The sequence below is a fragment of the Nicotiana tabacum genome, chromosome 13 (genome assembly GCF_000715075.1).
Source record: "Nicotiana tabacum cultivar K326 chromosome 13, ASM71507v2, whole genome shotgun sequence".
Classification (NCBI taxonomy): Eukaryota; Viridiplantae; Streptophyta; class Magnoliopsida; order Solanales; family Solanaceae; genus Nicotiana; species Nicotiana tabacum.
In genome coordinates, this window is record NC_134092.1 from 12427509 (window position 1) to 12439551 (window position 12043).

General features: G+C 41.9%; 1 pseudogene; it reads right to left on the minus strand.

Moving 5' to 3' along the window:
• Window positions 1-3530: 3530 nt before the first annotated feature.
• LOC142167980 (uncharacterized) overlaps window positions 3531-12043 on the minus strand; it is a 195093-nt pseudogene continuing 186580 nt past the window's right edge.

The following is a 12043-nucleotide window of genomic DNA, read 5'->3' on the forward strand; positions in this document are numbered from 1 at the left end:
TTTCTCCTTATTTCATTAGTTCCACGCAAAAACCAAACCAACCACCCCATACTTTAACTTTTACAAAGTTCATAGCAATTCAAGTGCTCATTAGAGGTGAAAAAGTTCAAATAGATGGTTAATTCAAACAATTGGGTAAGGCTTGTAGTGTGGTTGCCAAAGAAACAAGATTACAGGCTCAAAGGGGTTAACTACGTTACATAACTTTTAGGTGGGTAAACTATATATATATCTGGCTTAACAAAGAAACGCCTATATCACTTCTCAGACTAAACATGACTACTATTTCGCTTTGCACACACACAGGGCAAGTTCTAGACATCAAATGCAATGCATAGAATACATACAAAACTCACACACACATGGCACATAACTCATTCAGGATTGGTTTCATCGCGACACTCCAGTCAAAGCAGTTAAGCAAAATTAGGAATCTACGATTTAAGGTACTTATGCGAGAGTCAAAAATCGAGCCTAAGCGTCACAACCATAGTACTAACTATTCTCAAGGCATAACAAAGCTAAGATATATTGCTACAATTAAATGCATAGCTTCGTGGTTCCTACTCCTAAAAATTACAACTAACTACACCCGGTTCAACTAAAAGCCCCTGGAAAAGAATCGCGGCCCAAAGAAAAGCCGAGGGGGAATTACTACACCACCTACACAAAAATCATCTTTTTGGTATTTTCTTTTGACTTACCTCCCTCAAGAAAACTGTCTGGGAGATCCATCGTCGGGATGAGTCCAATTTTTTTTTAAACACTAAATAACTAAAATTAATCATGTATAAGTCCCCACCCCACACTTAGATCATGCATTGTCCTCAGTGCATGCACAAAATGACAAAACACGAAAAATGAGTAGGGTGTAAAAAAACTCCCTGATCAAGTAACATCTTCATCCTCTGACGCTCTCCATTCCCCATCATGTTTGTCCTCCTCCTTCTCATCATCTCCCTCACCATCTGACTACTCTGGCTCAGCCTCAGACTGCTCCGGTGTGTTGATATCCTCATCATTGGGGAGTTTGTATCCATCTCCTAACCCAACCAGCTGCTGGGCATGAGCATTGAGCGGGTACCGGTGCTCCAATTCAGTCCTCTCCTCAGATGTGGCCTGTCAACCTCCTATCCTTAGCTGCAAATCCATCATCCCATAGAGATGAGCCATAAAACTATCATCCCGAGCGTTACGCTCAGTACTTGTCAATGATGCCATGTCAGTCTCTTCTTTCAGTCGGAGACTAGTGATGTCCGTTTGTCGTAGGGGCTGATCAATTGTGTGGTCAAACTCTGGCTCCTCCTCAACCCCCTCGTGTCTTAAGTACTGAGTTAGAAAATTGGCAAATGGCATTCGATCGATCTTTTTACTCGTTCTGACTAAAAATATCTGGTAGCGGATCAGATGACCCACATTTACCCTTTGACCCGTCATGAGGAAGTAGAGTACACAGGTCCTCTCACGGCTAATGAGTGTGTCATGATTGCACGGTAGGAGCCGTGCATTTATCAGTTTAAGCCACACTTGAGCCTCCGCCCTCATATTCTTCTTGGGAAACCTCTTGTGCCTATTAGTTATCTTATCCCGGACCCATGCTGCCGCAGAATTGGCACCACAAAGCATGTATCTTAACTCTCTGTATGTAGGCCGGCGAATGAAGTGGTCCAATGGATCCACAGGAACATCCGGAGCACCTAAAACGTTACATATGGCCGTGGGTGAAAAATCTGTCAATCTTCCATGAATCGGCACCAGTTGTTCAATACTCTGCGGATCAAACCCTGCATAGAATTCTTGGACTAATTTGAGATTAATGTTCCCTATGTTCTTGAATACATAGCTCAACCCCATATCCTGAATGCCCCTCCAAATTTCCTGATACTTTGCTTTCAAGCTGCGTTCATTGATAGCTGCTTCCGGGTGTACATGTTTAGGCCTACAACGCCTGTACCAATCCTTAGTATGCGGTGGTATGCTGTTGATGCCAAACTCCCGTTGGCCTTGTGGTTGTTGACGCATGGCTGCTATAGCTGCCACAGTTTGTACTCCACTTAGATTGGAGGTAGCTTCCCCCCCCCCTTTCTTTTCTTTGGGGGAGGTGTTGAGGTTGCCTTTACTTTAGCCGGCACAGTGGAAGTAGCCTTGGCTTTGCCTGTGTCTTTTCTGGGAGGCATCGTTGTTCCTGGCGTCGCCTGGCCCAGTACCTGGTGTTAGCCCAGCGTCGCCAGCCTAAGGCAAAGCAGACTCTGGCATTAGCCAGGCATCGCTAGCCTAAGGCCAAGCAGAACCTGGCGTTAGCCAGGCATCGCTAGCCTAAGGCCAAGCAGACCCTGACATTAGCCAGGCGTCGCCAGCCCAAGCGCCTGGTGTACGTCAGGTAATGCTGAAACCCTGTTCGACTTGCCCAACTCACCTGCAAACTTGTTAGTACCTAAAAACAAAAAAAAATAATTTTTTTTCAACTACACTAAAAATCAACTACGAATTGGGTTGCCTCCCAACGATGATTTAACGTCGTGGCACGATGCAGATAATTGTACTTAAGGGTCGCTTAACCTTGGTGGCTCGAGCAAATGAGTCACCAACACTACTTTTGCATCTTCCATGCCCAAATAATGTTTTAACCTGTGCCCATTGACTCTAAACGTGTGAGAGGCATTTGATGCAGCAATCTCTATGGCTCCGGTGGGGTGAATCTCCACCACACTGAATGGTCCCGACCATCGTGACTTTAACTTACCCGGTAATAACCTCAACCTTGAGTTGCATAGAAATACCTTATCTCCGGGTTTAAAACTCCGCTCAAGAATATTTTTATTGTGCATTATATTTAATCTCTCCTTTTATAATCTTGTGCTCTCAAAAACGTGGTAATGAAATTCATCAAGCTCGTGCAACTATGTGACTCTACTTGTGCCCGCAACTTCTATATCGAGATTTAACTACCGCAGTGCCCATAAAGCTCTATGCTCCAACTCCACTGGTAGGTGACATGCCTTCCCAAATACCAACTTATATGGCGTCATACCAATCGGAGTTTTGAAAGAGGTACGATAGGCCCAGAGTGCATCATCTAACTTTCTTGCCCAATCCGTTCTTGTAGCATTCACAGTCTTTGTCAAAACACTCTTTATCTCTCTGTTCAACACTTCTACTTGCCCACTCATTTGTGGATGATATGGGGTGGCAACTTTGTGACGTACACCATACTTTTCTAATAGCTTTGCGAAGGCTCGATTGCAGAAGTGAGTGCCTCCGTCACTGATTATCGCCCTTGGAGTGCCAAATCGGGTGAATATGTTCTTTCTCAAAAAACCAATTACTCCCTTATCATCATTTGTTGGGAGCGATGTAGCCTCCACCATTTCAACACGTAGTCCACAGCTACGAGTATGTATTTGTTGCTATATGAGCTGACAAAAGGCCCCATGAAATCTATTCCCCACACGTCAAACACTTCCACCTCTTGAATTGGGTTCATAGGCATCTCATGTCGGTGGGAAATATTCCCAGTTAGTTGGCATTCGTCACAACCTTTCACCCATAAGTGTGCATCTTTGAACACTGTCGACCAGTAGAAGCCCGATTCCAGCACTTTCGCGGCGGTCCTTACTCCTCTGAAGTGGCCACCATTTGGTGATGCATGACAAGCCTGCAAAACAGAAGATTGGTCTATCTCGGGGATACATCTCCGGATCTTGTTATCAACACAAATCCTGAACAGGTAAAGCTCATCCCAATAATACATGTGACAGTCACGAAAGAACTTTTTCTTTTGAACAGAGGAAAGATCATAGGGGACAATACCGCTTGCCAGGTAGTTTGCAATGTCTGCATACCATGGCGCTTCCTCCAATGTCACTGGTAGCAATTGTTCATCTGGGAATGTCTCAGTTATATCTTCTTCCTCATCTTTCTTTTCATTTCCCTCCAACCTTGAAAGGTGGTCTGCCACTTGGTTCTCTGCCCCTTTTCTATCGCGGATCTCCAAATCAAATTCTTGTAGCAAAAGAACCCAACGGATCAAGCGTGGCTTTGACTCCTTCTTTGCTATCAGGTACCTAAGTGCTGCATGGTCAGTATAAACAATCACTTTTGAACCAATCAAATAAGACCTGAATTTGTCGAATGCAAACACCACAGCCAACATCTCTTTCTCAGTCACGGTATAATTGAGTTGTGCACCGCTTAACGTTATGCTTGCATAGTAAATTGGGTGCACCAGTTTGTCCTTCCGCTACCCCAGGACTGCTCCTATAGCATAGTCACTCGCATCACACATGAGCTCAAATGGTTTCTCCCAGTTGGGTGCAACGATGATTGGTGCAGTCACCAGTCTCCTATTCAGCTCCTCAAATGCTAACCTGCAGTCATCAGAAATCACAAAAGAATGATCCTTTTCAAGGAGTTTACATAAGGGGTTAGCAATTTTACAGAAATCCTTTATAAATCGCCTGTAGAACTCGGCGTGCCCGGGGAAACTTCTCAATCACCTCAACCTTAGCATTGTCAACCTCAATACCCTTACTGGATACTCGATGCCCCAACACTATACCTTTTTGTACCATAAAATGGCACTTCTCCCAGTTCAGCACTAAATTTGTCTCCACACACCCTTTCAACACTCTTCTTAAATTGTGCAGACAGTCTTCGAATGAATCCCCCACCACAGAGAAATCATCCATAAAGACTTCCATAATATCTTCAACCATGTCAGTGAAAATGGCTAACATACACCTCTGAAAGGTGGCCGGTGCATTGCATATGCCAAATGGCATTCTCCGAAAGGCAAAGATGCCATACGGACAAGTGAATGATGTCTTCTCTCTCTCCTCAGGGGCTATGGAAATCTGATTGTACCCTGAATACCCATCCAAAAAGAAGCAGTGAGACCTCCCTGCCAGTCTATCCAACATTTGGTCAATGAATAGTAAAGGAAAATGGTCTTTCCGGGTGGCTGTGTTCAGTTTTCTATAATCCATACAAATTCGCCAACCCGTAACTATACGAGTTGAGATCAACTCATTATTCTCATTGGGCACTACAGTCATTCCACCCTTCTTTGGCACACACTAAACTGGGCTAACCTAGTTACTGTCAGAGATTGGGAAGATGATTCCCGCATCTAACCACTTGATCACTTCTTTCTTCACCACTTCTTTCATGTTGGGGTTTAGCCTTCTTTGATGTTCTCTGGAAGGTTGGTGCCCATCTTCCAGTAGAATCTTATGCATACAAAATATCGGGCTGATCCCCCTAATATCTGCAATGGTCCAGCCAATTGTAGTCTTGTATTACATTAACACCTGCAAAAGCTGTTTTGCCTGCACATCTAACAAACTGGATGAGATAATAACAAGTAAAGTGGATTTATGTCCCAAGAAAGCATACCTGAGGTGAGAAGGTAACGATTTAGTTCCAACTGTGGTGGCTCTTCAATTGACGGCTTAGCCGGTGGTGTTTTTATTTCTTCTAAGTGTAAGGGCTCGAATTCGAGCTCTCTTTTCCAGTACCCTCGCCCTTCAAGGGCCAAAACCCACTCTGCCAAGTTTTCACCATTCATTTCTTCTAAGTTTATGAGGCATGTTGCTAGAGGGTCTTTTGCGTTCATAGTCTCATCTTCCTCCTCCAAGATCACATCCACAGCTTCTATCAAAGAACAGTTAGCAAACTCACTGGGTCACCGCATAGATTTCTGCACATTAAACGTTATCTCTTCATCGTTCAATCTCATCTTTAGCTCTCCAGTTTCACAATCAATTAGGGCTCTCCCAGTGGCCAAGAATGGCCTTCCCAAAATTATGGGAATATCCTCGTCAACCCGGCAGTCTAAAATGACAAAATCTGCTGGGAAAACAAACATCCCCACATGTACTAATACATCATCAAGGATACCAGAGGGCCTCTTCACTGTCCGGTCGGCCAGCTGTAATAACATAGACGTGGGTCTAGCTCTTCCAATGCCTAACCTTTTATAGATAGTCAATGGCATCAAGTTTATGCTTGTCCCCAAATCACAAAGTGCCTTAGCAAACACATAGTTGCCTATTGTGCATGGGATTGTGAAACTCCCTAGATTAGATAACTTCTCAGCTATGGGTCTTGTCACAACAGCACTACATGTTTGAGTCAGTGTAACCGTGGCCAAGTCTTGAAAGTCAAACTTACGAGACATCAAGTCCTTCATCATTTTTGCATAACCAGGCATTTCCTTTAAGGTGTCGATCAATGGAATGTTTACCTGAATTTGCTTTAACATCTCCAAGAATTTCTTATATTGCTTATCTTTTTTATATTTGGCCAATCTTTGGGGGAAAGGTGCTGGAGGACGCTTCTTTAATGTGGTTTGATTTTGAACCTGCTCTGGCACTGTTTCTTCTGCCTTCTCTTGCTCTGACTTAGTTTCCTTCGCGACTTTGTTTTCTTTGCTTGTTTCAGATGGCGCATGTTGTGCCGTAACCTCTGTTAACCCTGTTGAGTCATCTATCTCGATGGGTACTGGCACAAGTGTTTCAGTAGGCTGGCTTTCGTGATCCATCTCTTGCTCCAGATCTAGGTCTCTACCATTTTGTAGACTCACTGCCATAAGCTGTTTCGGGCCCTGTTCTTTTGGATTAACTTGTGTATATACAAGTAACGTCCCTTGGGGACGATTGTTTAGGGCCATAGAAATCTGTCCTAATTGAATCTCAATACCCTTTATCGCTGATTCATGCGAGTCTACCCTCTGTTGAATTTTTCCCGTGGACCCAATCAATTGTTGCAACATTCTGTTGTTGCTGTCCAGCATTCCCTCAAGTTTAGTAAACCCATCATCTGGTCTCATAATCTGTTGTTGTTGAGGTTGTTGATAAGTCAGCTGCTGATTTTGCTGGATGTAGCCCTGTTGCCTTTAGTAAGGCGCAACTTGACCCATTGGTCGCATAGCTCCAAGATTGTTGTTATTATTGTACTGCTGCTACGCTGGTCTATATTGTTGATTATGTTGACCCCAATTCTGACCACCTTGCCTCTGTCCCCCATAGCTGGCTACATAATTCATATCTTCCTGATATTGCTAGTTGTCACCTTCCGCACTCCACGAGCAAACATATGGTTGGTTAATGCATGGTGTACATAAGCCCCTATTAGTTGTGTCAACTATGTGATCCTGCTGCTTCTGGCCTAATTCATCAATCTTTTTGGTGAGGATACTTATTTGTGTCATTAGAGTGGCCACATTCTCAGCTATGGAGTTGTTTGGGTCCAATGCCACTGAGTGAACTGTCGGAGTGATCGTGGAGGCTCTAGTCATCCATCCTGAGTTTTGTGCCATCTTATCAAGTAGGATCTTGCATTCTGCGAATGTTTTACTCAGAAATGTTCCACCTGCCGAAGCATCAACATTGGCCTTTAAGCTGTCAGCCAGTCCCATGTAGAATCTCTGCCCCAACATCTGATCTGGAATACCATGATGTGGACACTTAACCAGCATGCCCTTGAACCTCTCCCACGTTTCTTGTAGTGATTTTGTTGGTCTCTGCCTGTAGCTCAATATATCATCAATCTGTTGGGCAGTTTTATTTGGTAGGTAGAATTTGTTCAAAAATTGCTTGACTAATTCCTCCCAAGTAGTGATGGAATATATGGGGAGTGAATTAAGCCAAGTCTGAGCTTCTCCTGTCAGCGAGAATGGGAACAACAAAAGCTTTATCGCGTCCGATGTCACGTTAGGTTGCCTTTGCATTAAACATATTGACAGAAAATTTTTTAGGTGCTGCTGAGGATCTTCAATGTGTGACCCTCAGAGCACTCCCTTGTTCTGCAACAAATTTAGCATGTTATTTGTGATTTGGAATGATTCTGCTTGTATCTGAGGGACTGCAATTGCGGTTGCCAGATTGTCGGCGGTGGGCTGTGCCCAATCATATAATGTTGTTTCTTGTACAAGAGGCACCACACTCCGAATGTTTGGTTCATTCTCATTGTTTTTGTTGTTTATTGTATTTTCTATTCCGTCAGCCATGTTTGATTCGATTTGTTCTCTCGAGTTTCGCTGTTGTTTTCTTCTCTTGTTTGCATGATTTAGTGCCTTGAAAACTTTCTCAGGATCTGATATCGCTTCAAGCAATTCACCAGTTCTTAAGGAATTCCTAGGCATGCACCTGTAACACCCAGGACTACAACGTTAAAATTTCAATGTATTTGGTTTAGAATGGAGAAAATTAACTACACTAAGAATTCTAGCACTTCTTTTAGCTGCAATTAATATCGTTAACTCCACGGCAATGACGCCAAAATTTGATCACGCCCAACTATGCCTTATAAAAAGGACTAAGAGGTCGTTGCAAATATATTTCGACTAATAAGTCCGGAGTCGAATCCCACAAGGAATTAACCTATCAAACACAGCTACTAGACTCGCACAAATTCACACAATCAATCTTCAGAAATATTTAAGTAACAGATTGGGTTTTATTAACTAAATATTACGTAATGAAAATGTAATAATTAACAACTAACTACGAACGGATTGTAAACAAGAATTGGAATGATCTAAGGTTGTGATTTCCCCTATTGTTGGAATCTTTTTCGCTACGTTTTCTACAAACTTGCCTAAGTCTTCTCTATCGACCATGAGCACTCTAAATGTCGTAACTCTCTCCCGAGTAATTACCACAATTTACTAGGCATATTCTTCCGAATTACGCTAGCTGGTATTAAGTACAGCTCACTCAGATCGCATCAAGGTTTCGTTATCCCTAAACCCACTTTTAAACCTCCGTATTGATCCCTCATATACATTTAGGAGTGATGTTGTTCAACAACTACCTAAATATGCACTCTCTCCCGAGTAATACATACTAAATAGGCACAACTAATTGAGGGCCCTTCAATCAGCCACAAGAATAATATAGTTGAACAAATAGAGAAAATACTACGGCTCAATTCTATATTAACGTAACAAGAAAATTATCCTTCAATAGGTTCCATCAAAACCCTAGATTAGGAATTTAGCTACTCATACTCATAGTAACAATATACCAAATATTTTGCATAATTAAAATACAGAGTAAAGATGAAAATATGTAGAAATGATGATTCTAACTCCCAAGGGATGATTCCCCCCAGCTATTCTTGCCTCTGGCTGCTCAAAAAACGTCCCTCCAAGTGGTATTTTAGGTCTATTTATATGTGTAGAAGAAATCCTAAATGTGTAGGCCCAGTCCTAGTCAAACCCGGAAAGAATTAAGTCTTCAAAACTCGGATTGGACCTGGCCTCAGGCCTGGCGTCGCCAGCCTAATGCCTGGAATTTGGCTGGCCTCGCCAGGATAAAGCCTGGTTCAGCCTGGCCTTAGGCTGGCCTCGGCAGGCTAAAGCCTAGTCCAGCCTGGGCTTAGGCTGGCCTCGGCAGGCTAAAGCCTGGTTCAGCCTGGCTTTTGGCTGGCCTCGCCAGGTCTCTCATTTTCACTCTTCTCGAGCACACTTTCAACGTTTAAGTATCCCTTTTGCTCTACTTTTATCTCCAATTCACCTACACATAAAATAGACTCAATTATGCACAAATAAAGTGTAATTTATCATTAAAACATGTAAAATGCAAGGCACATAATGTACGAAACTATGGAATTATAGCCACATATCAGGACCCCTTCGTAAAAGGAGTCAAATATAACTGTAGGTCCCTACTCGAGGGAAAACTATAACTGTATGCTAGTTCTACCTTCCCACTAGCGCGAGCTATAACTGTACTCAATAATCGGTAAATACAAGGTGCACCTAGTCTAACTAACCTGCCGTTAGCTACGGGATCCTTCAAAGTCTACTCCCATTTATACTTGTCTCTGTAATCCGTATATACTCATAAGAAAATATTTTAAAACAATATAGGGAATTTCGGTTCTTATCAAATCATGTAATTTCATTTTGATAACATTAAATTCAAGTAACGGTAAACATATGTAGTAACAACAAGAATATTTAAGACAACGGTAATCATCTCAAATAACTATTTCGGTATCATATTAGATAAAAGACTTGTCCAACATGCAACTCAAAATAATCGGTAACATATTCATATAAATCATGTGTAAATCACGCAAGTTATGAAAATACAAATTGCGGTAAGATTACTACTCACAGTACTCGTGCCAAAATATCAAATGCTTCACCTCGAGCAATTCGTACAAATTCCTCCAATCAATCTATAATTACATAATATCGATCTCATGTTAATTTCCTTGTTTAGGCTAATTCATAGCTAATTTAGAATACCCAACCCTCGAGGTTTCATATTTGACTCTTAATTTGCCGAAATATATTTACCCACATATGAGTAATTACTAATCTATCAACTCCAACCTATTCATATAATTTATTAATCCAATTTCATAAAGTTCTATTGATTCTTTAGGAAGAAAATTCTCAATTGCGTGAATGAACTAGTGAAATTTCTATTACTATATAGAATCTTCCAATCATAAGAATTGAAATTAAAATCTATCAGAAGAAGAAGCTCAAGTATTACATGTAAGACTCAATCAATGCTTAAGATTCCTCAACAACTATAGCTATGGTTCCAACACACTGCGCCAACTTCTTTTCTCTTTTCCTTGTTTCTTTCTCTGCTGGTTCGTGTTTTTTTTTGTTTCCTGGAGGTTTCAGGTTCGTTCCCTTTCCCCTAACCCTTTTAAACTTTTGGGTAGATATTTTTGTAATGGGCTTCAGCCCTTTTGTTTCAATTCCTAACCTTTTTCCTTTTTTTGTTTTGTTTTTGTTTTATTAGTTAGTTCCTTTTTTTTGGACTTAAATTATTCACTAAATATCCAATATATCCTCATTTGAAATATTGGGAGTATTACAAGTAACCAATGACTCCAATCACCCTTATCACTTGCACTTTTGTGATACTCCGGGAATGGCTTTGGTGAGCTCACCATTTGATGGAAGAGGATTCCCAGGATGGAAGAGATCTGTCCTCATTGCTATCTCAGCCAAGAACAAGCTTGGCTTCATCAATGGTGTAACGACCCGACCAGTCGTTTTAAGTGTTGTAGCCCCATTCTCCCATTTACTACTCATTTTATGCTTAATTATTGTTATGTGACTTGTCGGGGTAGTTTATTCGATTCCGGAGATGTTTCAAAATACGATGAGGCACTTAGTCTCAAGGTTGGAAGCATAAGTTGAAAAGGTTGACCGGATGTTAAATTATGTGTAAACGATTCCGGAATGGAGTTTTGATAGTTCTGATAGATCCATTGGGTAATTTTGGACTTTGGAGTGTGTCCAAATGGTGATTTGAAGGCCCATAATTGATTTAGGCTTGAAATGACGAAAGTTCAAAAATTAGAACCTTTGGAAATTTAGAAGTTTCACCGAGAGTTGACTTTGTGGTTACCGTGCTCGGATTTTGATTCCGGGAGTTAGAGTAGGTCCGTTGCGTCATTTATGACTTATGTGCTAAATTTGAGGTCAATCGACCTTGATTTGATAGGTTTCGGTATCGATTGTAGAAGTTTAAATTCCTTAGTTTTCATTAGGCTTGAATTGGGGTACAATTCGTATTTTTGATGTTGTGATTTGAGTGCTCGACTAAGTTCCTATCATGTTTTAGGATTTTTTGGTGTCATTGTTTGAGGTCCCGGGTGTAATGCCCGGGTAGACGTACGTATATATCAATTATGCGGCCGCATAATCATTTCGCGGGCCGTACTTTTGTCACAGAAGCCAACATGAGAAACTTTGGAAGAAGGTTCTGCGGTCCATTATGCGACCGCAGACCTGCCACAGACCTAACCCGAACAACCCAGTTTTGGGACCCTTTTCTGCGGTCCCATTTGCGGGCCGCGTACCTGTTTTGCGGTCCGGTCTGCGACCGTAGACCCGGCTTCGTAGAGTTTAAGTTTGGAAAATTTCACCCGATCCCATTTTTTATAAAAACAACTTGGGGCCTATTTTGGATGGTCCTAATTGGTTTTTAGAGAGAACAAAGTGGTCTAGAGTGAGGAGGGGATCCCTAAGCTAAGTGTTTACCAATCTTGGCTCAAGTCTTAAAGA